Source organism: Bos taurus, chromosome 28 (assembly GCF_002263795.3).
Source record: "Bos taurus isolate L1 Dominette 01449 registration number 42190680 breed Hereford chromosome 28, ARS-UCD2.0, whole genome shotgun sequence".
Classification (NCBI taxonomy): Eukaryota; Metazoa; Chordata; class Mammalia; order Artiodactyla; family Bovidae; genus Bos; species Bos taurus.
In genome coordinates, this window is record NC_037355.1 from 33,897,379 (window position 1) to 33,920,798 (window position 23,420).

Genomic DNA, 23,420 nt, shown 5'->3' on the forward strand with positions numbered 1-23,420 from the left:
TTTGGCTAAATTTCCCCCCTGACAAAAGGCAGGCTGAGAATATGGGGGGCAAGGACCATAGGGTCCTGCTCCATTTCACTGTGAGGGGATCTGGAGATTGGAAACACAGGGAAAGGAGCAGTAAAGTCATTACAGTGAGAGCCTGACTTCGGAAGTAGGTAGAATTGATCTCATGAATGAGTCACTTTTCTGAGTCTTAGTTCCTTATCTGTACAGTGGGGCAAATAACACCCTCTTTGTTGAGTTGAGTGTTAATTAAATGAGAACATGTATATTGAGGATCTGTGTAGTGGATACTATCGGTTCTCTGCCTTGAATCCCCCTGGATCTCCTTCATGAGTTCTGTGTGTCCAGCCCAGCTTCTGAAGGCTTCCCTCCTAATATGTCAAAGTTGCAAGCTTCTGCAGAGGCCCACCTTTGGGCTACTGCAGTAACTTCACTCAAGAATTATTCTCAGAGTGGCCTGTAAGCCATGGTCAATGAGGCAGGAGTATGGACGCTTTGATTCAAGGTTGAGCAAGTTTGGTGGTGTAACTTACCCTCTAGAGCTCCCTGTGGGATCAGGCCACGCTGGGACTTTATCTGTGATTGTATCAGGGCATCGTGTCTTGCCCTTCTCTGTCTGGCTTTCTGCACTTCCTCAGTGGCTTCTCCCAGGATAAATTCTGTGATACATCGCTTGCACAGGAATCACCATTTCAGGGTCTGCTTGTGACTTGCATGGCACACAGCAGGATTTCAACGTGCACCATTCCCTTCCCTCCCCTCCCCATTTGTCAGGTTTATTAGTTAATAGAGGGCTTTCCTATATATTGTTTGCTGGAGGTGTATGCTAACCATAACAGTTTTTCTAGACTGGGAATTATTATCCCCACTTTACAGACAGAAACAGAGGCTAAAGTCATGGAAATTAAGTGGAAAATGCGGGACATGAACCATATTTTCTAAGAGTCAGTTCTTCCTGCTGTACCAGCCTGCAGAATTTCTGAGCTCAGTGTGGGCTCAAGCCTGGGCCAACATCTGTGAATGGTGACTGTAGGTCAGTGACCAGGTAGAGAGATCTAACTCCCATCTTTTTCACTCCTTCACCTTAAACACCAATAGCATCACCAATGCAATGGGACCACCATGGAGGAAGGGATGGCCTGCTGGTTTAAACGGAAAACTACGCAGAAAAAAGGTTTCCCAGGCGGCTCAATGGTAAAGAACCTGCCTGCCGATACAGGAGACGTAGGAGACACGGTTTAATCCCTGGGTTGGGAAGATTCCTGGAGAAGGAAATGGCAACCCACTTGTGTTCTTGCCTGGATAGTCCCACGGACAGAGGAGGCTGGTGGACTACAGAGTCAGATATGACTTAGCAACTCAAAAAAACGCAGTGACTGTCAATGTAGGGCAAAAACCACCGCAATATTGTAAAGTAATTAGCCTCCAATTAAAATAAATAAATTAATTTTAAAAATGCAGTGAAAGGGACCCTGTGCCCCTACTCACATGCATTGTAACCTTGGGCAAATTACTTAACCGCTCTGAGCCCTCGTTTCCCATTTAGTCCTCCCAACCCCTCGGTGGGGCTTCCCTGATAGCTCAGTTGGTAAAGAATCCATCTGCAATGCGGGAAGCCTGGGTTTGATCCCTGGGTTGGGAACATCCCCTGGAGAGAGGAAAGGCTACCCACTCCAGTATTCCCTGGAGAATTCCATGGACTGTATAGTCCATGGGGGTCACAAAGAATCGGACAGGACTGAGTAACTTTCACTTTCACTTTCAACCACTTGGTGAGGCACGGGCATACATCCCAGTTTTTCAGATGACTAAAAGTGGTAAAAAATGTTCTGAGAACAGGAAGATAGATCAGAACAGAGAATCAGTTCCTTTGTCCCCTTCTCCCAGCTTGAGAATCTTCTGAGCTATGTTCCTGACAAACGAGGCCTGGTTTCAGCTCAAAGACTTCTCCACACCAGGGACCTTGCTCTCTTGCAAAGTGGCCCCTCCCAACTCAGCTCCTTCCTCACACAGCCAACTGACTTTTCCACAGTCTCTGCACACTGGGTCAGGTTGAATTTTGGGGGTTGTTTAGAATGACCATGCCTAACAGGGATTTGAAGACAACTTCCTACTTCTTCAAATCTACCCTTTCTCAGGTTTATCCCAGCGAGGAGGGAGTAGGACAGCCCCTTACACATCACTGTCGCCCCCCGTCATTCTCCTTTGGACCTGTGCGCACCAGCCCTCTAACGAGATCACTGTGGTGTGCTGAAACCGTTTATGTGCCTGACTCCTCTATGAGATGTGTTCTTTAATAGTAGGGACCTCATCTTCAGTTCAGTTTAGTTTCTTAGTCATGTCGACTCTTTGCGACCCCATGGACTGCAGCACAGCAGGCTTCCCTGTCCATCACCAACACCCGGAGCTTGCTCAAACTCATGTCCATTGAGTCAATAATGCCATCCAACCATCTCATCCTCTGTCGTCCCCTTCTTTTCCTGCCTTCAATCTTTCCCAGCATCAGGGTCTTTTCCAGTGAGTCAGTTCTTCACATCAGGTGGCCAAAGTATTGGAGCTTCAGCTTCAGCATCCAGTGAATATTCAGGACTGATCTCCTTCAGAATGGACTGGTTTGATCTTCTTGCAGTCCAAGGGACTCTCAAGAGACTTCTCCAACACCACAGTTCAAAAGCATCAATTCTTCAGCACTCAACTTTCTTTATAGTCCAACTCTCACATCCATACATGACTACTGGAAAAACCATAGCTTTGACTAGATGGACATTTCTGGCAAAGTAATGTCTCTGCTTTTTAATATGCTGTCTAGGTTGGTCATAGCTTTTCTTCCAAGGAGCAAGGCTTTTTAATTTCATGGCTGCAGTCACCATCTGCAGTGATTTTAAAGCCCCCCCAAAATAAAGTTTCTCAATATTTCCATTGTTTCCCCATCTATTTGCCATGAAGTGATGGGACCAGATGCCATGATCTTAGTTTTCTGAATGTTGAATTTTAAGCCAACTTTTTCACTCTCCTCTTTCACTTTCATCAAGAGGCTCTTTAGTTTTCTTCACTTTCTACCATAAGGGCGGTGTCATCTGCATATCTGAGGTTGTTGATATTTCTCCTGGCAATCTTGATTCCAGCTCTGATTCATCCAGCCTGGCATTTTGCATGATATACACTGCATATAGTTAAATAAGCAGGGTGACAATATACAATCTTGACCTACTCCTTTCCTGATTTGGAACCAATCTGTTATTCCAAGTCAAGTTCTTACTGTTGCTTCTTGACCTGCATACAGATTTCTCAGGAGGCAGGTAAGGTTGTCTGGAATACCCATCTCTTGATGAATTTTCCACAGTTTGTTTTGATCCACACAAAGGTTTTGGCATAGTCAATAAAGCAGAAGTAGATGTTTTTCTGGAACTCTCTTGATTTTTCCATGATCCAGCAGATGTTGGCAATTTGATCTCTGGCTCCTCTGCCTTTTCTAAATCCAGCTTGAACATCAGGAAGTTCACGGTTCGCATACTGTTGAAGCCTGGCTTGGAGAATTTTGAGCATTACTTTGCTAGCATGTGAGATGAGCACTATTGTATAGTAGTTTGAATATTCTCCAGCATTGCCCCTCTTTGGGATTGGAATAAAAACTGACCTTTTTCAGTCCCATGGCCACTGTTGAGTTTTCCAAATTTGCTAACATATTGAGTGCAGCACTTTCACAGCATCATCTTTTCAGGATTTGAAATAGCTCAACTGGAATTCCATCACCTCCACTAGCTTTGGTTATAGTGATGAACAGTATGAGAAGGCAAAAAAGATATGACCTCATCCTAATTCTCTTTAAATCTCCAAGGCCCAGCTCTGGGTCTGGCCCAGAGCAAGTCCTCAAGAGTAGCATAATACAGTGGTTCTTGGAGTCAGGTGGACTTGCATTCCCATCCCAGTTCTACTGTCTCTTAGCTGTATAGTCTTGGGCAAAGCACAGTGCTTCTTTGAACCTCAGTTTCTTCATCTGTGAAATGGGTCTAATAGTGTCACCTACTACACAGGGCTGTAATGAGGATCAAATGGGATTACGAATGGAGAAGGCCGAGTCCTGTACCCATTCTGCAGTGAGAAACATCTGGACCTGAGAAGTGTCTAGCACCTGCTCCCTGCGCTACAAGGGTGGTTGGAGCTGGACATGCTTCTAGTGGGGTAGCCAGATAGCTTGAGAATTCTGAGCCTTTCACCTGCCTAGTGCTGGCACTGTTCTCATTCTGCCTGGTGACCCGCAGATGGCTGTCTCCCTGCAGAGTTGCCGGGTTGGAGAGGTCTGTAGGCAGCAGATGCAGACAGAATGGCGCAGGCTTGAACCCCGACACTGATTGCCATGGTCTGACTGGATACACATCTCCAGACTTCAAGGCAAGCGTCTCTGGCCAAACCCACTGTGGAGATCCTAAATTGGCACCCTGTGGAGTGAGCTGTCTGATTGTACAAAGGCAGTATTTCTGGTTTTCAAAAGAGCTGCATAATTTAAAATGCATAAGACAAAAAGTGGGATTAAGGCAATCTGATAGACTCTCCAGACTGGGGTATCAATTATACACACTCAACTCGTAAAGCTTTATTTGTGAGATTCGGAATTTATTATCTGTCTGAAGCACTAATTACCAGGTTTCTCTCTTTCAGTCTTACAGGTCTCTTTTCAAATTTATCTTCCTGTTTTTTCTTTCCCCCCACTGGGGCCAAATAACTCCTGTTCCTGGAAGGGAAACTGCCTACTTGGAAAGGAACAGAGGGTGATATCTGAGTTTCAGTTCAGTTCAGTTCAGTTCAGTTGCTCAGTCCTGTCCGACTCTTTGCGACCCCATGAATCGCAGCACGCCAGGCCTCCCTGTCCATCACCAATTCCCAGAGTTCACTCAGACTCACGTCCATCGAGTCAGTGATGCCATCCAGCCATCTCATCCTCTGTCATCCCCTTCTCCTCCTGCCCCCAATCCCTCCTAGCATCAGAGTCTTTTCCAATGAGTCAACTCTTTGCATGAGGTGGCCAAAGTACTGGAGTTTCAGTTTTAGCATCATTCCTTCCAAAGAACACCCATGACTGATGTCCTTTAGGATGGACTGGTTGGATCTCCTTGCAGTCCAAGGGACTCTCAAGAGTCTTCTCCAACACCACAGTTTAAAAGCATCGATTCCTTAGCTTGGTCCGTTTCGGGCACTTTGGGGAAGCTGGACAGAGGGGAGGAGGACTCAGATGTATACATTTGAATAGGTGAACTGTTGCCGTTTTGCACTGTCAGGGTCACGTATGTTTCTCGTTTAAGACAACTACTTCCACGTAGCGCACTTTCCTTTTCCTTTCATGCGCAACTTTTTGTTTTACCTAGAGCTAGTAACTATCTTGTTCTTTTGCCTGCTTGCCCATCTATCTGAGGATCACTAATCCTGCTCCGGAGTCTTTGCTCCCTGTGCTTTCTCCCAGGCTTTCACATGCATCACACACGCTATCAATGTCTTCGTCCTGAAACTGTCACTCAGACTCTCTGACTGGTGCCTTCAGAACGGGCGGTGCCCTGTGTCTGGCCACTGCCTCCTCCTGGGGCCTTCCTTTGTCATCATCCTGGAGATGCACTTCCTGTTTCTCCTGTGTCCATTTCCTATATTTTCGGTATCCCTCTATTTTAGTTTACAACTTTGTTTTGGCAGGGCACATCCTTCAATAGCTTTTAAGAAAAAATCTACAAGAGGCAAAAGTTTTGCCTTTCTGAAAATCACACTTGTTGGATATTCAGCGTTGGTTCATTTTTTTCTTTTTAAAAAATTTTATTTATTTATTTTTGGCTGTGATGGCTGAGTCTCTGTCGCTGTGCTGGTGTTCTCTAATGGCGACGAGCAGGATCTAGTCTCTGGTTGTGGTGTGCTAGCTTCTCATGGCGGTGGCCTCTTTCGTTGCAGAGCGTGGGTTCTGGGGCACGCAGGCTTCAGTAGTTGCTGCACATGGGCTCAGTAGTAATGGTTTCTGGGCTGTAGAGCACAGGCTCGATAGTTGTGGCTCACGGGCTTAGTTGCTCTGCGGCACGTGGGATCTTCCGGGACCAGGGACCGAACACCTGTCTCCTATACTGGCAGACGGATTCTTTACCACTGAGCCACCAGTGTAGCCTGAAGTTCCTTTTTTTCTTAAATGTGAACATTTCACCATTATGTTTTGGTTTCCAGTGATGTAAAGAAGTCAATGTCATTCTGCTCCTCAATTCTGAGTATGCTACCTTCTTTTTTTTTCTCTCTCTTGTAAAACCTTGAGAAAGCTTGTGGGCCCTTCTTGTTGCCAGAAGTCTAAACGTTGACCTTCAGACTGTGCTGAAGGTCTATTTTAATCCATCGTGTTGAGCAGTTAATGGAACTTTTAGTTTACAAACTCATGCCCTCTATTTCTGGGAAATTTTCCCAAATTATTTCTTGGATGACTTCCTTCCCTCTGTTTCTTTGGTTCTGTCTTTCTGGGAACTCTTATAATTATATATATTCGACTTCCTGGGTTGGTTCTCTAGCTTTGTCTTTTTTTTCCCTTCTTTTTCCTTTGTATTTTTGATCTCCTTTTGGAAAATTTTCCTTCAGCTTTAACTTCTAATCATTGTATTGAGCTTTATCACTTTCTTACCTTATACATTTAATTTACAAATTTATTGATGTATAATTGATTTACAATATTGTGTTAGTTTCTGCTGTATAGCAAAGTGATTCAGTTACACACATATATATTTTTGTTCATATTATTTTCCACTATAGTTTATCATAGGGTATTACATAAAGTTCCCCGTGCTATACAGTAGGATCTTGTTGTTTATTCATACATTTAACTTTCAAATTATTCTCCATGCTGCCCCTGAGTGACTGTGTCGTAGACTCATTGTATTGAAGATTTCCATGGGTTTCTATTGCCTCAGAAAGACCCTTGTTTTTGGTGACCTTCAGGCCCAGCCCATTTCTCCAGCCTTATCACATTAAGCCTCTCCCTGTAGTCACAGCTGCAGCTGCTCCAGCCAACTCATCACACTCCACACATGAAGCACCCTCTTGCCTCCGTGCCTTTGCTCTGTTTCCTCTTGCTTTGGCTGCTCTCACAGTTGACTATGTCCTATCCTCCCTACTGGATTATGAGGTGCCTGAGGTCAGAGTCAAAGCATGGTCACATCTATTTGCCCAGTACCTACCAAGGCCCTGGACCATGGTAAGTAGGTGTTCAATCAATATTTGGAGATTCTTTTTTTTTAAGATGTTTATTTATTTGGCTGCATCAGGTTTCAGCTGCCTCACTTGGGGTCTTCTGTTCTGGCGCACAAACTCTCTAGTCGTGGCGTGCAGGCTCCGGAGTGTGCAGACTCAGTAGTTGCGGCATAAGGGCCGAGTTGCTCCTCCACACGTGGGCTCTAAGTTCCCCAGTCAGGGGTTGAACCTGCTTCCCTGCATTGCAAGGTGGATTATTAACCCTTGGAACACCAGGGAAGTCCCAATACTTGAAGATTTTTGATAAACACATGTGTTTGTTGAGTGTGCTTATGTGCATGCTCAGTCATGTCTGACTCTTTATGACTCCATGGACTGCAGCCCGCCAGGTTCCTCTGCCTATGGGATTTCCCAGGCAAGAATACTGGAGGGGGTTGCCATTTCCTCCTCCAGGGGATCTTCCTGACCCAAGGGTCAAATCTCTGTCTCCTGAGGCTCCTGTAGTCACAGATGGCTTCTTTACCCCTTGGGCCACCTGGAAAGCCTGCTTGTTGAGTGTGCTCATATGTAAGCCTCTGGACTAGTCTCATGGAAATCCAGGGATGATTTCAGCCCAGTCCTTGCACTAGGGTGATTACATTAGTGGGGTGAGGGCCTGCCAGGGGTGCTCATATCTGTGCATGCAGACTGTGGTCAGTGTACAAGGAGAGGGACATACAGTGTACAAGGAGGATCTCTGAGGGAAAAACCCTTCCATCAAATCTAGTTAAATAAAACACCAAAGCCTTCGTGAGAAGTGCCAGAGTGTGGCCTCTTTGGACCTGCACGTGGGCTTGGATGCTTCTGCCTGAGCCTCTGCCTCCCTAGGTGGGCCTCGCCCCTTGGTCCTTGCTGCTGCCTCTCCAGGCCGATGTGTCCTCCTCTCAAGGACAGGCTGAGATCATTTTCCATTTGCTTCAGTGCTGAGCAGCAGGCTGGGCTTTCCCAAAAGCCCTTCTCTGTAAACAGGAACAAATTGGGAGGAGCTAAATTCTCCCAGCTCAGGCTAACCTTGCCATGGTGGGGTCCACACTGCCCACAGGGGGCCCTGGTTTAATAGTATTTATCTTCATTTACTGGGTGTGTCCTGTAAGCCAGGCTCTATGCTAAGTGCCACAGGTGTGTGATCTCATCTGTGAGATTATGACCTCACAGTAGATCTGTGGGCTAGGTGCTGTTGCCATCATTTTATACATGAGGAAACCGAAGCTCAGAGAGTTTAAGTGATCAGGTCAACACAGGCCCAAAAGACAGCCAGGACTCAGGTCAGATCACTCTGTTCGTTAACACAGTAAGGAAGAAAATCAAGAGAGAAAGAAGGCACAAAGATTCTCATTTGGAACTCCTATGGAAGGGCTCCTGGCAGGAGGCACCTCAGGGAACCAGGGTAGAGAGATGAGGCTATGGGGGTCCCATGCATCTTTCATCCCTGAGCCAAGGCAGGACCCAGATGTGACCTTGGGAAATCACCATCTCTTGATGAAAGTGAAAGTGGAGAGTGAAAAAGTTGGCTTAAAGCTCAACATTCAGAAAACGAAGATCATGGCATCCGGTCCCATCACTTCATGGGAAATAGATGGGGAAACAGTGGAAACAGTGGCTGACTTTATTTTTCTGGGCTCCAGAATCACTACAGATGGTGACTGCAGCCATGAAATTAAAAGACGCTTACTCCTTGGAAGGAAAGTTATGACCAACCTAGATAGCATATTGAAAGCAGAGACATTACTTTGCCAACAAAGGTCCGTCTAGTCAAGGCTATGGTTTTTCCTGTGGTCATGTATGGATGTGAGAGTTGGACTGTGAAGAAGGCTGAGTGCCGAAGAATTGATGCTTTTGAACTGTGGTGTTGGAGAAGACTCTTGAGAGTCCCTTGGACTGCAAGGAGATCCAACCAGTCCATTCTGAAGGAGATCAGCCCCGGGATTACTTTGGAAAGACTGATGCTAAAGCTGAAACTCCAGTACTTTGGCCACCTCATGTAAAGAGTTGACTCATTGGAAAAGACTCTCATGCTGGGAGGGATTGGGGGCGGGAGGAGAAGGGGACGACAGAGGATGAGATGGCTGGATGGCATCACTGACTCGATGGATGTGAGTCTGAGTGAACTCTGGGAGTTGGTGATGGACAGGGAGGCCTGGTGTGCTGCGATTCATGGGGTCGCAAAGAGTCGGACACGACTGAGCGACTGATCTGATCTGATCTGATCCCACTGCACAACCTGCATGATGTACTTGGTGAGGGCATTGGTCAGGAGCCAGGATGTGGCCCCCAAGAGCTCATTTGTGGCTGATGTTGTCTGCCAGGTGCAAAGGCAGAAGAAAGATTTAGTTACGCAGCTTGAAGACGGAAGGAGCCTCAGAGACTGTCCAGCCGGATCCCCTTGCCTCACTCCCCAGGGGGAAGTGACCTGCTCAGGGCCACCTGGTGAGAGGGGCAGGGACTGGCTCACCCCAGGGATCCTGCCAGGGCACTTCAGAGATGCTTCTCTGATCCAGAGCCACCAAGAACACAGCTCAGATTTCCCAGAGAGGACCAAGAACAACCAAAGATGAGATGGGGGTGATTGCCACTTGTGTTTTTAAGTAAGGGGTGCCATTTGATCACTTTTTATTCCTAAGAACAACTCTAGCAGCCAAGGAAGATGTGCCCAAGGAGGCCACTGTGGCAGAGACAGTCCTCATTTTGAACCTTCTAAACAGATCCTGGTCTTGTTACTTACACACTGCTGGGGGCGGGGGCTGGTGGGAGAGCAAATTGGCCCATGGTTACTGAAAGCAATTATATGGAGAAGTCAAGAGATGCTCACACCCTGTGACTCACAAGTCTATTCCTCAGAGAAGAAGCTGGAAAATCTCATGGCCTCTCTCACCCCCAGAAGTTATCTACGCAGAAGGAGATTTACTTTTCTGCAGTTTTGTGGAGGAGATTTTTTTTTTTTGGAAGGGTGGCACATGGGTGGAACAAGAAGGGAGACCCCTGTCTGGCCTGAAGAATTGGATTTTGGCCCTGATGGGAGAGGGGATGGGGCAGAAGCTGATTGAAAAGCGTTAATAAAAGTTGTGGTGAGACTCAGAGCTCAGGGAGGCTGGCTTTGGGGCTAAGTCCCGCATAGTGTCATTGTGGGGCTAGAACTGAATGGCAGAGTGGCATGGGGTCAGGGAGCAGTTCCCGAAGCAGGCAGTTCCCATCAAGCCAGGTAGAGGGTCCTGGGTGCATGAAGCCTCTTTGATTTGCCCACGGTCCTCCCAGGGGAGTGGGTCGCTTCTGAGGGCACACGAGCCACCTACAGCATCTCCCAGCAACAACTGGGGGAGGTTAGTGGAGGGAGGTGATAACACTTTGAAGTTATGCAGGTGGGAGCTCAGAGCCACCAGAATTTAAATATTAATGCTAATACAGCTACATTTATATGCACAGCTGTCATTAAATAATATTTGATTGAATAATTTTTAATGGTTGTCATAGTATTCTATTGTTTGGATATATTGTGGTAAATCTATCTGATCCTTTAATTAAGTTGTTTCTCTTTACAAGCAACTCTGTAATAAATATTTGTGAACATTTGTGACTATCTCCTAAGGAGACTTTACTAGAAATAGATTTACTGGGGCAATGGCTTAGCAAAATTTTAAGGCGTTTGATACAAATCGCTAAACTGTCCTCTGCAATTGTGTGAATTTATACTCCCACCAGCTGTAAATCAAAGTACCTGTTTTCTCACACTCTTGCCAAGATGAAATATTATTATTTAAAAATATATTTTGCAAATTGAAGGGCCCCAAATTATAGTGTCTCATTCTCATTTCTTTTCCAGAGAAGGTAAACTTTTTCATGTTTCCTGAACATTTATTTCTTGGCATTATTTGTTCATCTTTTTTCATTTTTTTCCCCATCTGGGCATTCATGTTTTTTTCTAATACAATGTGAAGCATTGTTTATATGTTGAGGATGTAACTATTTTTCTGTCCTGTGATTTGCATTTTTCCAGTTTGTCTCTTACATTTTTATGTGGTTGTTTGCTTTTATTTTGAAATAATCTCAAGCTTATAAAAAACAATGCAAGTACAGTACAAAGACATTTTTATCCAGACTCATTTGAGGGTAAGTTGTTGACCTGATGCCCATCATCCTTGGGGACTTTAGTGTGTATTTCCTACCAACAAGGATCTTCTCGTACATGACCACAATACAACCATCAACATCAGGACGCTGACCTTGTACTGAAATACGGGTACCAGCTATTCTTCAGACATCATTCAACTTTTGCTAATTGTTCCAGTAATGTCATTTGCAGCAGAAGGATCTGGTTCAGAATCATGCACGGCACGTAGCTGTGTTTCTTTACTGTCCCCAGTCTGAAATTGCTCCTCAGGCTTTCATGACCTTGACACTGTCGAAGAAAGAACATAGATCAGTTGTTTTGTTGAATGCCCGTCAAAGTGTGTTTTTCATGTTTCCTCTTGTTTGCTTCATCTTATCCATGTTGGGTGGGCTACCCTGGTGGTTCAGCATTAAAGAATTTGCGTGCAGTGCAGGAGATGCAGTAGATTGGGGTTCAGTCCCTGAATCAGAAAGGTCCCCTGGAGGAGAAAATGGCAACCCACTCCAGTATTCTTGCCAGGAAAATCCTGAGCATCCCATCAGCTCACACATGATCTGGATTGGTCTCATTACAGAGTGAAGCTTTGATCACTTGACTAAGGTGGTGTCTGCCAGCTCTGCCCACTGGAAAATCACCTTTCCCCTTGGAAATTAATACATATTTCACAGGGAGATACTTTGAGACTATGTAAATATCTTATTCCTCTTCAAACTTTCAACTTATTCATTTGTATATGTTTATCATATAAACTTACAGATTTATATTATGCAGTGAACTATAATCCATTAATGTCATTATTTATTCTGGTACTTCAGTTGTCCTCAGTTTTGCCAGTAGGTGCCCCTTCAAGTGAGCTTCCGTGTCTTTTTTATTTTGTCCCCATCATTCTTTGAGTGCTTCCTTATCTTTTGGTGATCCAAGATGTCCCTGGAATTGGCCAGTTCTCTAAGGGGCGTGGCACCTTTCAGTGGAGAATAGTACTTAGAAGTCAAAGTCTGGATCCTGGGTGCGCTCGTTAGCACTGCCGTGTCGCTTCTCCCAGTTCTCCTTCATGGACATGCAAATATAAGCATGCAGTCACACATTTGCATCTGCATTTATTTTATCTTTATATGTTAAAAACATACATGTTCATAAAACCATGACTTTAATGTCTCCAATTCCAACCATGCCCCATGGGTACATTCTAACTTTCTCTCTTTCCATTGTTGTAACTGTCTTCTACGTCATGAGAAAATTGGTTCCCATTCCATCGTCTATAATACATTCCACTGTTTGATCAATGCTGTGTATGTAATTAATTTCCCATCGTGGTCACTGCCTAGCATACCCTTCCCCTGCCTCTCAGTGAGGATCCCTTTCTTATCTTGTTGAAGCTCCAACACTATGTGCTGGCCCACCTCTATGCGTGGCTGTCTCCTTACTCTACTCAGCCTGTGATATCCCCTTCTGGGCTGTCCCTGACTCCTCAGATGCCCTCCTCACCCCTTTTGGGCTCCAACACCCCCACTGGGGCACATTCCATTCTCATTTATGTCTCTTTTGCCCTGTTCAGACTTTGAGACCCCTTATTGCCCCCTGACACCCTATCCTTGTCCATCTATGGAATTCTGTCTTAAAAGCATATAAAAATTTCAAATCTATTGAGTCAATTTCATTGCTCTGTCTACCAGTTTCTTTGCTGAAACCACACTGTTTTAATTATTGTAGCTTTAGAACTTAATTCAATATCTGCAGTGCAAATATCCCTTTTGATGTTCTTTTTCAGAAATTTATAAATGACTTGTAGTAGTTAATTTTTCTTAGAGGAACTTCTAAATTATTGCATTTTCAATTCCCTTTCACCTTTCCCTGGGGGGCGGGGGGAGGGGAGGAAATCCCCTATTTGTACATTCTTCAGCTAAGTAACAAACCCTTGTTTCACAGATGGCCAGAAGATATACAGGCAGGAGGAATAAAGACACAGATGGTATATTTGCACTCACAACACTGCCTACCTGGTAACCGTAACTTTGCAGCAATCCTGTGACTTTAGGAAGAGGTGGTCATTCCGTACACTTCAAGTACGGCTTATAAAGGTTTTTCCCAAGGTCACACAGTAAGTATCAGAATGCAGTTTTTTATTCAGAGAGGTCTCTAGAAAGAGCATCAATATAGGAATCAGGAATGAACTCTGTGCTTCTAATGGGAAATCTTTGGTCCTGATGTGTATGTTTAAATGGAAGCACGATTTTAACTGAGGCTCCAGAAAGACCTTCCTAGCAATAAGGGGCATGAGATATTAGAGCAGAAAATAATGCAGAAAATAATCTTCTGTGAGGGTCTTGAAATAGAGAGCCTTGTTCTAAGGATTGTGTCCCTGACACACAGAGCCAGTCCTCCTCTGTTCTTTGAGCCCCCTTCCCCCCACCCCCACCTTGGGCCCTGCTGTTGGCTGGTGCTTTGGTTGGCAGCCACCACTGGCCTCTGCAGTGTTCCCCACCATTGGCCTGCCTGGACCTCAGTATCTTGAAGTGTCTTTGGCCCATTCTGTTCCTCTAGGGCTTGTTGCTGGCTCTCCAGTTAGGCTCGAGTTGGTCCTTCTGTCCTGCTTATCCAGATCTTTCCAAGCTTGGGCCATTTCAGCTCTGCAAAAGCACCCTAGGAACAAAGATATCCAAATAGAAAAGAAGCACTTTCCTTTGGTGCAGTTATTCCTAGCCTCTAAGATACTGTTCTCTCTCTGTTTTGGTAAGTTTCTCTATCCTAAAGAAACAAGAGGCTGCTTGTTTCTTGGTGATGAGAAGAAACATGACTGAATGCCCCTTCTGTGCCAGGCATTTGATGGGTCACCACATATAATCTTCCCAGAAATTCTATCCCCACTTTACAGATGAGGAGACTGAGGCCACAGGGCTTATGGAATTTGTATTAAGTCATGTGGAATATTAATGGTGAAACCAGGAGAAAAAACCAGCTCTACCTGACCCCAAGTCCACAAATGCAGATGTTGGCATCCTACTGTGTGCCAGGCACCATGCTTTTGATCCATACTTGCCTCTCTATTGCCAAAGATTGGAGCAGATCAGTTGAGCACATTTTTGGGTAGGTCTCTATTTTTCTTAGAGCCATTCTCATTTTAAGCACATTGTGTGCAGACTGTCAGAGCCTGATCTCTTGAGCTGGGCGTGTTCGGAAAGCAGTAAAATAGCAGAAGCACAAAGACTATGCATCATGGAGTCCTGTGTGTTGGGCCAGTTGAGCCTCCTGCGTTTGCTGCGTTCATTTTCCTTTGGCTCTGGAAAGGATGGTTTGGTTTTACGGACGAAGGCCGAGGACATCTGCCAGCTTGCTAACTGCCTTGCCCCCATCAAATGTGTCAGACTCACAGAACATGGCTCCCCAGCTGCAGGCCCATGGTTTTGAGATTGCCTAAATAGAAAACCACTCATTTCCCTTCGCAGGAGAGGCGCCCAAAGCAGATATTTCAATATATTCCAATTTAGCCAAGGGAAGCCAGAACATGGATGCTGTTGCCAAGGAAACCACCTCCTTCCTCCCCGTGTGCTGTGCATACGTGTATCACTTCATCTCTCCACTCTCCAAGGTAATATCATAGCCCTGTGCTTGGGGAAGGATTTTTAAAAAGGCATATAAAACCTCTTAGCATCGAGAAGATTCATTAAATGATCTCACTCCAGAGGAGCTTAAATTATTCTTTTTAGACCCTTTTATGCTGAGGATGGGGAAATGGCTGAGTCAGTGCTATCTCTCACAGCCCAGCTTGGTGTCTTGCTGGAAACAGTTTTCAGAAATAAACAAATCAGGGTGCAGAAGCTTAGACAGGGAGAGTGTGTGTGTAATAATACCGAGGCCATCATGTAGCTGTAATGTCACTGGCTAATCCCTCCGAGGAGGTCTGCTGAGACCACCTCATCCACAGGCCTCCTGGGCATGAGGCCATGTCTCACAGGGCAAGCTTCAAAGTGCAGACAAGAGAGGGTCTCTGTAGCAAGGCCACCTGTCAAAAGTCCCTGTGTCAGGAACCACACAGGGCCTTCTTGTGTCTGATCTGTACTCAGGCCCAAGCCAGGGACCGTTTCTGTCCTCACTCCAGTGTCTGGTCTCAGTCTGTCTCTCTCCCTGATCACCCTTCTTATCCCCACCTGCCCCGATTCTGTGTGTTCAAATAGGTGCAACTCACCCCCGATGTCTCACAACTGAACAGGCAAACTGGGCTCCAGCCTTGATAATCATGTGGGTGTTCTGTGTGTGGCCCTGACTTCATGCCTTCTTTTCTCAGCCCCTTTCTGGCTCCTGGTACTCAGCTCCCCTCCTGCCCATTGAATGAGTAGATTCAATTTGACTTCCTTTGTTCAATTAATGGCACTTGCCAAGGATATTGGCTTATACTAGTGGTTCTCAACTAGGGGCAGCCTGTTCCCTCAGGAGACACTGGCAGTGTCGAAGGCATTTTTAGTTGTTAGGTCTGGGAGCAGGTACACCGGCATGCAGTGGTTTGAGGCCATGGATGTTGCTAACATTCTGAAATGCACAGGACAACCCCTTGGTGTGTTAGTCGCTCAGTCATGTCTGACTCTTTTCAATCCCATGGACTGCAGCCTGCCAGGCACCTCTGTCTAAGGAATTCTCCAGGCAAGAATACTGGAGTGGGTAACCAGTCCCTTCTCCAGAGGTTCTTGACCCAGGGATCAAAGCCCATCTCCTGCATTGCAGGTGGATTTTTTTACTGTCTGAGCCACCAGGAAAGTCTGGACAGCTACCATATCCAGCCCCAAATGTCAGTAGTGTTGAGGCTGAGAAACACTGGCTTATACTTATTCTCTTTGCTCATTCATTTAATAAATATTTATTGAGTACCTACTATGCATCAGGCTCTGAACCAAGCACCTTGGGACATGAGTTTAACAAGATGGACATCCATTTGCTCACTTTCTCACTTAGAGCCAATTGGATGACATTAAACCAGTAATTATACAAAAAACATTATTTAAGTACATTTGGGATCCTGATACGAGAACAGGCTTGGTTCTCCTGCCCCTTTTCTGAGGCCTGCCTGGTGCTCCAGCCCATCCTGCCCTGGCTCCTGTGTGGTATGGATGTCCATTTCATCCTCCACAGTTGCTCCACCATGCCTGGCACACAGCTTGCTTCCTCGACAAGACATAGGCTTTTGTAGTTTAACTGCATGGTTGCTGATCACGACAGGTGGACAGTTAGCAGACCATGAAAAGAACAACCCTGAGATGTCACAGAAGGTCCAGGACTCTGTCATCTTCTGAAGCCCCAGTCCCTGACCTGCCTCTCCTAAATGACATCTAGGACAGCAAACAGAATAATCCTCCAGCTTCACCCTCTGCTTCCTTTCAGGTGGGACTTACTGATCCCTACCTCCCAGCCCTCCTCTCACCAGCCCCCTTCTCTTATGGGCTTACCTAATACCATGAAGTCCTTTGGGGACTTCAGAACTAGACGACCTGGGTTTGAATCCCACCTTCACCACTTACTAGCTGTGTGACCATGGACAAGTTGCCTAGCCTCTCTGTGCCTTGGATTATTTTTATGTAAAATGAAGATAATAGTAATGTCTATCTTATAAAATTTTCCGGCAGTTAAATGAGTTAGTGTACTAAAGTCCCTGATTCACAGTAAGTGCCATTTATGCTTTGCTATTTCCCCAGCATGTTGGCCTGATGATGCAAACACAGCAGGAGTTTCTGGCTCTGCCTCTTGTGGCCATTTGCTCGTCCCCATGGAGCTCAGCCATGCCTGAAGAGCCACAGATCTTTCTTCTGCGTCACCTGGGAGAGCTGGCTGCTGGAGGGCAATGAATGCTTGGCCTGGGCATTTTGAGGGTTTCCACAAGTGGGAGGAAGATGACAATGACTGTGGAAGGAGAGGTTGTCATGGAAATGCACCTTGTCCAGGTTGTTGCAACCTGGCCTCTGGGCTGGCTCCACCTGGATGCGCCTTACACGGGGTCTTGCCTTACCATTTGTTCAGGGAGGCGATGGACAGAGATAGATGCTTCTTACCCACCAGTCTGCTGCTGCATCTTTTTCTGTCTGATGTGATGAGCAGCTCAGGCTTCTCCTGTCTCCCAGCTTCTGTGAACATCACATGAGGTGATGGGCGCCAAATGATGCTGGTGGCAGCTGTTGACTGGGTGGCTCCCTGTCCGACAGCAGAGTGGGCTGGGGGGAAGGGGACTGATGGTTGGGGAACATCTTCTCTGTGGCTGGACTGAGAGGCTTATGTGTGCTGTCTCGTTGAACCTCCCAGTAGTGCTGAAGAAGCTGGAGCGTATTGTCACCTGCTCAGAGTCCCACACCAGGGGATGACAGTGCCTGAGCTGGTAGCCATGCTCCGTCTGCCTTTAAAGCCCAGCCATGTCTCCCCATGCATAATTGCTCCTGGCCAGTTGGGGAACCTCAGCAATGGCCAAGAAATGCCAACACGAGCTCCTACTTAGGTGGCCACATTGGCAGAGGGACTTGGCCAGCTGGAAGGCACCTACATTGCCTCTGTCCAAGTGGGCTGGCGTGGGCCCGGGTCATCAACTACAGGGTGGTGGGATTCCAGTGCTCTGGGGCCTGCCGGCTGCCTCCATGACCACCAGGCACCTCCTGGGAGGCCAGTGATGGGAAAGAGCCCACAGCCCTGCATGGGCAGTTCTTTCTGCTCTTGTCTTTTCCTCCTCCACCCACCTGCTAATCTCGCTTGCACATGAAAGTCTCCCCCCACAATCTCCACTCCCCTCCCCGATCCCTTCCCTGCGTTTGTACTTTATGATGCGGGACTTGGAGAGAAGACTCATTAGAGTCATTATTACATGCACAGAAATATGTCTTTCATCTCATTCACATTTCATGTTCCTCCCACTTGATCTCTTGACGCTTTTTAATTCCTGATATTACATCACACACACACACACACACACACACACAGTTCTTGTTGGGGTTCATTCTTTCTACAGAGTTGTCATCATTGCTTGCTGTCTGAGGAGTGCTCCTTGTTGTATATTTATTCATTTCTGAAAAAGATTTGGGGATTGACATTGCCTGATGCTCCTGACTTTGATTGTAGGGGTAGGTAGCATTGTAATTAGAGGAGATGTGAGGACAGAGGACCAAAGTCTAGAGCCTTGTCCCCTGTCCCCTTCCTCCCTAGAGGCCAGATGTCCATCTGTGAAACAGGCAGATCCCATCGCCTAGTTCAATCCCCACATCTGGCGTCAAATGGGCTTTTTGGGGTGTAAGCACTGTTTAACTTATGGTAAAAGGGATATTGGGAGGAGTCGGGGCCATCCATAGAACCACAGAAAAGGTTGAAAAATCAACTCTGATGGGCAGAGCAGGGTAGCCCGGGAACCTGGGAACTGGGTTCCCTGCTGCCTCTTTAGGCTCCATGATGAGGATGAAAGGAGATCTAAAGGCTGTCAGTTCCTCCCTTCTCAGCTCAAGGTCCCAATGCAGGGAGAGAGTATGGGATCGGCTCAGCTACCAAGATAAGAAGGAAGTGTGTTTTGACTGACAGTTTCATTAAGATTCCATCTAATCAGGGCAAGGGGTTCCCCAAAGTAAGAGGTTGTTTCCAGAAGGAGGCAGTGGATTCTGAGTATGTAGAACAACAGACACCATGACACAGTCCCAACAGTGGAGGTGGTATGACTGCTGTGCGAAGAGAGGAAGAAGCAGGTCTTTCTGGCTCTAAATCTGTGACCAAGAGATATATTTTTGGAACTCAGAGATTGCCTTCTAATTCGGAACTCAGGGGCTGGCAAACTTTCCCCGGAAAGGGCTAGGTAGTAACTATTTTGGCTTTCTGGGCCATATGGTTTCTGCCACAAGGACTCAACTCTGCCAAGACCTGAAAGCAGCCGTAGGCAATATGTAAATGAGGTGGTTTTGGCCCTGTTTCAATAAAGTTTTATTGAAAAAAACCCCAAGTAGCATGTCCTGGACATTCAGGTCAAAGTTGTTCTAGTAAGTCACCTTCATGTCATGGAGAATCTCCCTCTCTGCTTTAGTAACCCTTGTATTTCTGATTGCGGTTCTTCAACTCGGCTCTGCTTCAGGACACTCAAGGGAGCCTGTCGTGAGCTCATGAGCACAGATGCCCAGGACCTGTTCAGACTTCCAGGTCAGAATCTTCAAGGATGGGCCCAGGGCCTGCATGTTTAACCCATGCCCTAGGTGGTTCTGACTTATGTATGCATTGTCATGAACTGGTCTAAGTTGTAGTCAGGGAGACAAGATCATCCTTCATGAACCACAGGAGTGACAGATGAGATGGGGGTGGGCTTAGGAGCTGAGAGGAGGGAAGCTCCTGAGGGCTAGGGGAGAGCACGTGTGTGCAGGGTGGGCTCAAACTGGCCCTGAAGGAAGTCTGAACTGTCAGAGCACTAACCTGGCTTTTTCTAGCTGGCAGTCTCTTTCCCCATCCTGTACTCTGCTGTTAATTAAGAAGGAAGTTTATTAAAAGCAGGTGCTAAACCTGAGACCTGTGGTGCTCTGCTCTGCAGCGGTCAGGTCTCTGAACAGCTTTGTGTCCTCATCCTTCTGAAGGGGCCACACCTGTAGCCCAGCCTCACTTCTCTGCCTTCTTCCAAGTCTCCTCTTCCCCTTTCATTTGTGCTTTGCTCCCCAAAGACCTGGTTTCTCACAACACCTCTTCTCCTTTGCCCCAGAAAACAGCCACCCATGGCTCTTTCTGAGCGTGACCATGTTCTGTCAAATTCAGCTCCTTCTTGCCATAATCATTAATAGGATTAGGAGCCTGGTGAGTCGTTCTCTCCCATCTTGCTCCTCTTTCCATGTTTTCATCCCCACCAAATACCATCCCCTAAAACCTTTGGGGTATCTTCTGTTGAGGGGGAGAGTGCCCTCTGTAGGTGCTAGCAAAGCTGCTTCAGTCATAAGGAGGAGAATGGGTTATTGCTCCTTGGGTATGGCCTGGACCTAGATGGCCTCTGATCCTCACCTCCTCCCCTTGGATCCAGACAGAGAGCTCTGCTCATTACAGTAGAAAATACTAATTGCTGGCTCAATAGTCATCTCCTTCTTCTGGCAATAGAGCACCCTTTTCTTTGGGAATCCACTCCATATTCACTCCGAGTCCATGTGGATGGGGTGTGATAACTCCAGAGACTGCATGTGACTCAGGCCCGGTACATCAGTGCATCTGACTCCCCCAGGTACTCTCAGTGGTCCAGGGCAAAGTTGGTTCAATGCTGGTACTCTTGAGGGGTTTTGGAGAGGAGAGCTCTCTCCTTCAGGATTTGGGATTGTGATATTGTCAACCCAGAGCTTTGAGACTCCCACATGTGGAGAGAGTGTGCCCGAGAGTGAAAATCGCACAGAGGAAAACAAAGCCCAGAGACAGACCAGATGGAGAACCAAGAGCAGGAGCTCAAACACAGGTCCAGAGGGCGTGGGTCAAGCTTCTGGATCCAGCTAGACCTGAAGCCAGAACACTGCTTGTAGCCTCTTCTGCTATCGGAGCCTCACAGTAGCCTTTTGGATTTAGCTGACTTATGTTGAAACTCAGGGTCTTGACTGATAGTTTACTTGACAGTGGCAGCGAGGGTCACTCAACCGGGATGTCTGGGCTGCAGGCCGACTATCTCGTCAGCTGTGAGGCCACCCAGGGTGGGTGTCAGGTCCAAGGGCACATGGCTTCCTCCTGGGAAAGGCTGAGTTTGGTGGGAGTGGAGATGGCCAGTGGGAAGAGGCTGCAGCCATACTGAGCAGAGTGAGGAGGTCAGGCTTCTGGCTTGGAGACCTGGTGGATGGAGAGATGCTAAGGAGTTGGAGGGTGGGAGGGTGTTCAGGTTACTGGGTGGTGGTGGAGGAGGGCCTTGCTGCCCCCAAGCCATCCTCTCCCCTCTTGGCCGTCTCTGCTATCACTGACCTCAGCCTTTCCCAGGAGGAAGGCAGGTGGCCTCGGGTCTGACATTTACCCTGGGTGGCCTTGGTTCCCTTATCTGTGAATGGGGATGAGACAGTACCCTAAAAGTGTGAAGTGTACCCAAGAATCTGAATGTGAGGGGGATGCAGTGGCCCTCTGACCACTCAACCCAGACATTAAGTCATAAAATGGAGCAAAGCAAGGACACAAAATCCCTTCAAGAGGCAGTGGGTCAGGAAAGCTTGGAAATCACTGACCAACTGACCGAATGCATGTGAAGGCGGTGCTCATCATGGAGTCTCACCAGCCCAGTGGAGCAGAGGAATTAGGGTGGCCCAGGGGCACGTGTCGGAGGGCCCTGAATGGCTGCACCTGGCCTCTGTCGTGAAGAAGGATTGTCACAGCCTGGTGCCACGGGCTCCCCTAGTGACACTCTAGTGCCCTGGATTCCTGTATCGCTGGTCCTCGGGGAGAGGACGTGCTGGTCAGACAGCAGAACCAGCTGCAAATGAAGATATTGGCACTTGAGCTTTGGTCATTGTCTGTGAGAGCTGTGAGTCAGCATCCTAGAGCCTGTCAAGCCTGGACACTGATGACTCTGCGTTTCTGGTTTGCATGCCTGTGTCAGGCCCTGGCCCAGGGCTCCTAAGGTTAGGAGGTTATCAGTGTAACCAATGGGTTGTACCCCAGAGATTCTGATGAATGAGGTTGGAGTAGAGCCAGACCTTTCCATTAAACAGCCCCTAGGACGCTCTGAGCACAAGCTTGGAGAGAACAACCGCTACACAGACTGAAGCTCATATGGAACCCACTGGAACCTCTGACCTTCATGGAACCCCTACGTGGATTCTGCTGATTGGCTTCTATGTTCACTTGAGTGATTTTAATTCCCTCAAGATCCTCTGTGGGCTTCCCAGGTGGCACAGTGGTAAAGAACCAGCCTGCCAATGCAGGAGACATTAGAGGCATGGGTTCAAGCCTGCGTCAGGAAGATCCCCTGGATGCTGGCATGGCAGCCCACTCACCTCAGGGTGGTGTCGTTCATCCCGTCCCTCCTAGAAGCTAAGTGGAGAGGCAAAGGTCTGTTCAGTATAGGCTCTGATTTTTTATGTGACCTAAAAGCTCACAATGGCACCCCACTCCAGTACTCTTGCTTGGAAAATCCCGTGGACAGAGGAGCCTGTTAGGCTGCAATCCATGGGGTCACTATGGAGAAGGCAATGGCACCCCACTCCAGTACTCTTGCCTGGAAAATCCCATGGATGGAGGAGCCTGGTGGGCTGCAGTCCATGGCGTCGCTAAGAGTCGGACACGACTGAGCGACTTCACTTTCACTTCTCACTTTTACGCATTGGAGAAGGAAATGGCAACCCACTCCAGTGTTCTTGTTTGGAGAATCCCAGGGATGGGGGAGCCTGGTGGGCTGCCGTCTATGGGGTCACACAGAGTTGGACACGACTGAAGTGACTTAGCAAGCAAGCAAGCAAAAGCTCACAAGTATGGAGACTGTAGAAAGAACTTTCTCGGGCTAGGCTCTGTTGACCTGGACAAAATCATCTCAACTGGCTCACATTTTGAGCCAACATATACTCAGTATAGCAGAGAAGGCAATGGCACCATACTCCAGTACTCTTGCCTGGAAAATCCCATGGACAGAGGAGCCTGGAAGGCTGCAGTCCATGGGGTCGCTAAGAGTCGGACACGACTGAGCGACTTCACTTTCACTTTTCACTTTCATGCATTGGAGAAGGAAATGGCAACCCACTCCAGTGTTCTTGCCTGGGGAATCCCAGGGACGGGGGAGCCTGGTGGGCTGCCGTCTCTGGGGTCGAACAGAGTCGGACACGACTGAAGTGACTTAGCAGCAGCAGCATACTCACTATAGAACCATGGGCATTGTTAGTATTGCTTCACTTCTATTGCTTGTTTCCCTCCACAAACCTCTGCTATCACCTCCTTCTCGCTCTCTCTTTGCAGTTAACCCCAGGTCTTGCTCTGCAGAGAAAATAGAAGATGTCAAGTGGCAATGCCAATTAAATTTTAAGACATTGTCCACCATCCTGTCTTTATTCTCCAGATGTCTTTTTAACCAAGGCTAATGCCACCACTTGCTACTGTCTTAAGGGCCGTTTGTTGCGCTGTCTTCATGCTCTCCCTT

At 47.2% G+C, this 23,420-nt stretch overlaps 1 long non-coding RNA gene across 1 annotated transcript; it reads left to right on the top strand.

Annotated features, from left to right (window-relative positions):
- Positions 1–4,046: 4,046 nt before the first annotated feature.
- On the top strand, positions 4,047–20,725 carry LOC132344144 (uncharacterized). The gene is made up of 4 exons (XR_009493264.1): positions 4,047–7,213; positions 13,280–13,451; positions 14,797–14,939; positions 17,035–20,725. It is a non-coding gene; the product is annotated as an uncharacterized lncRNA (long non-coding RNA).
- Positions 20,726–23,420: the final 2,695 nt, after the last annotated feature.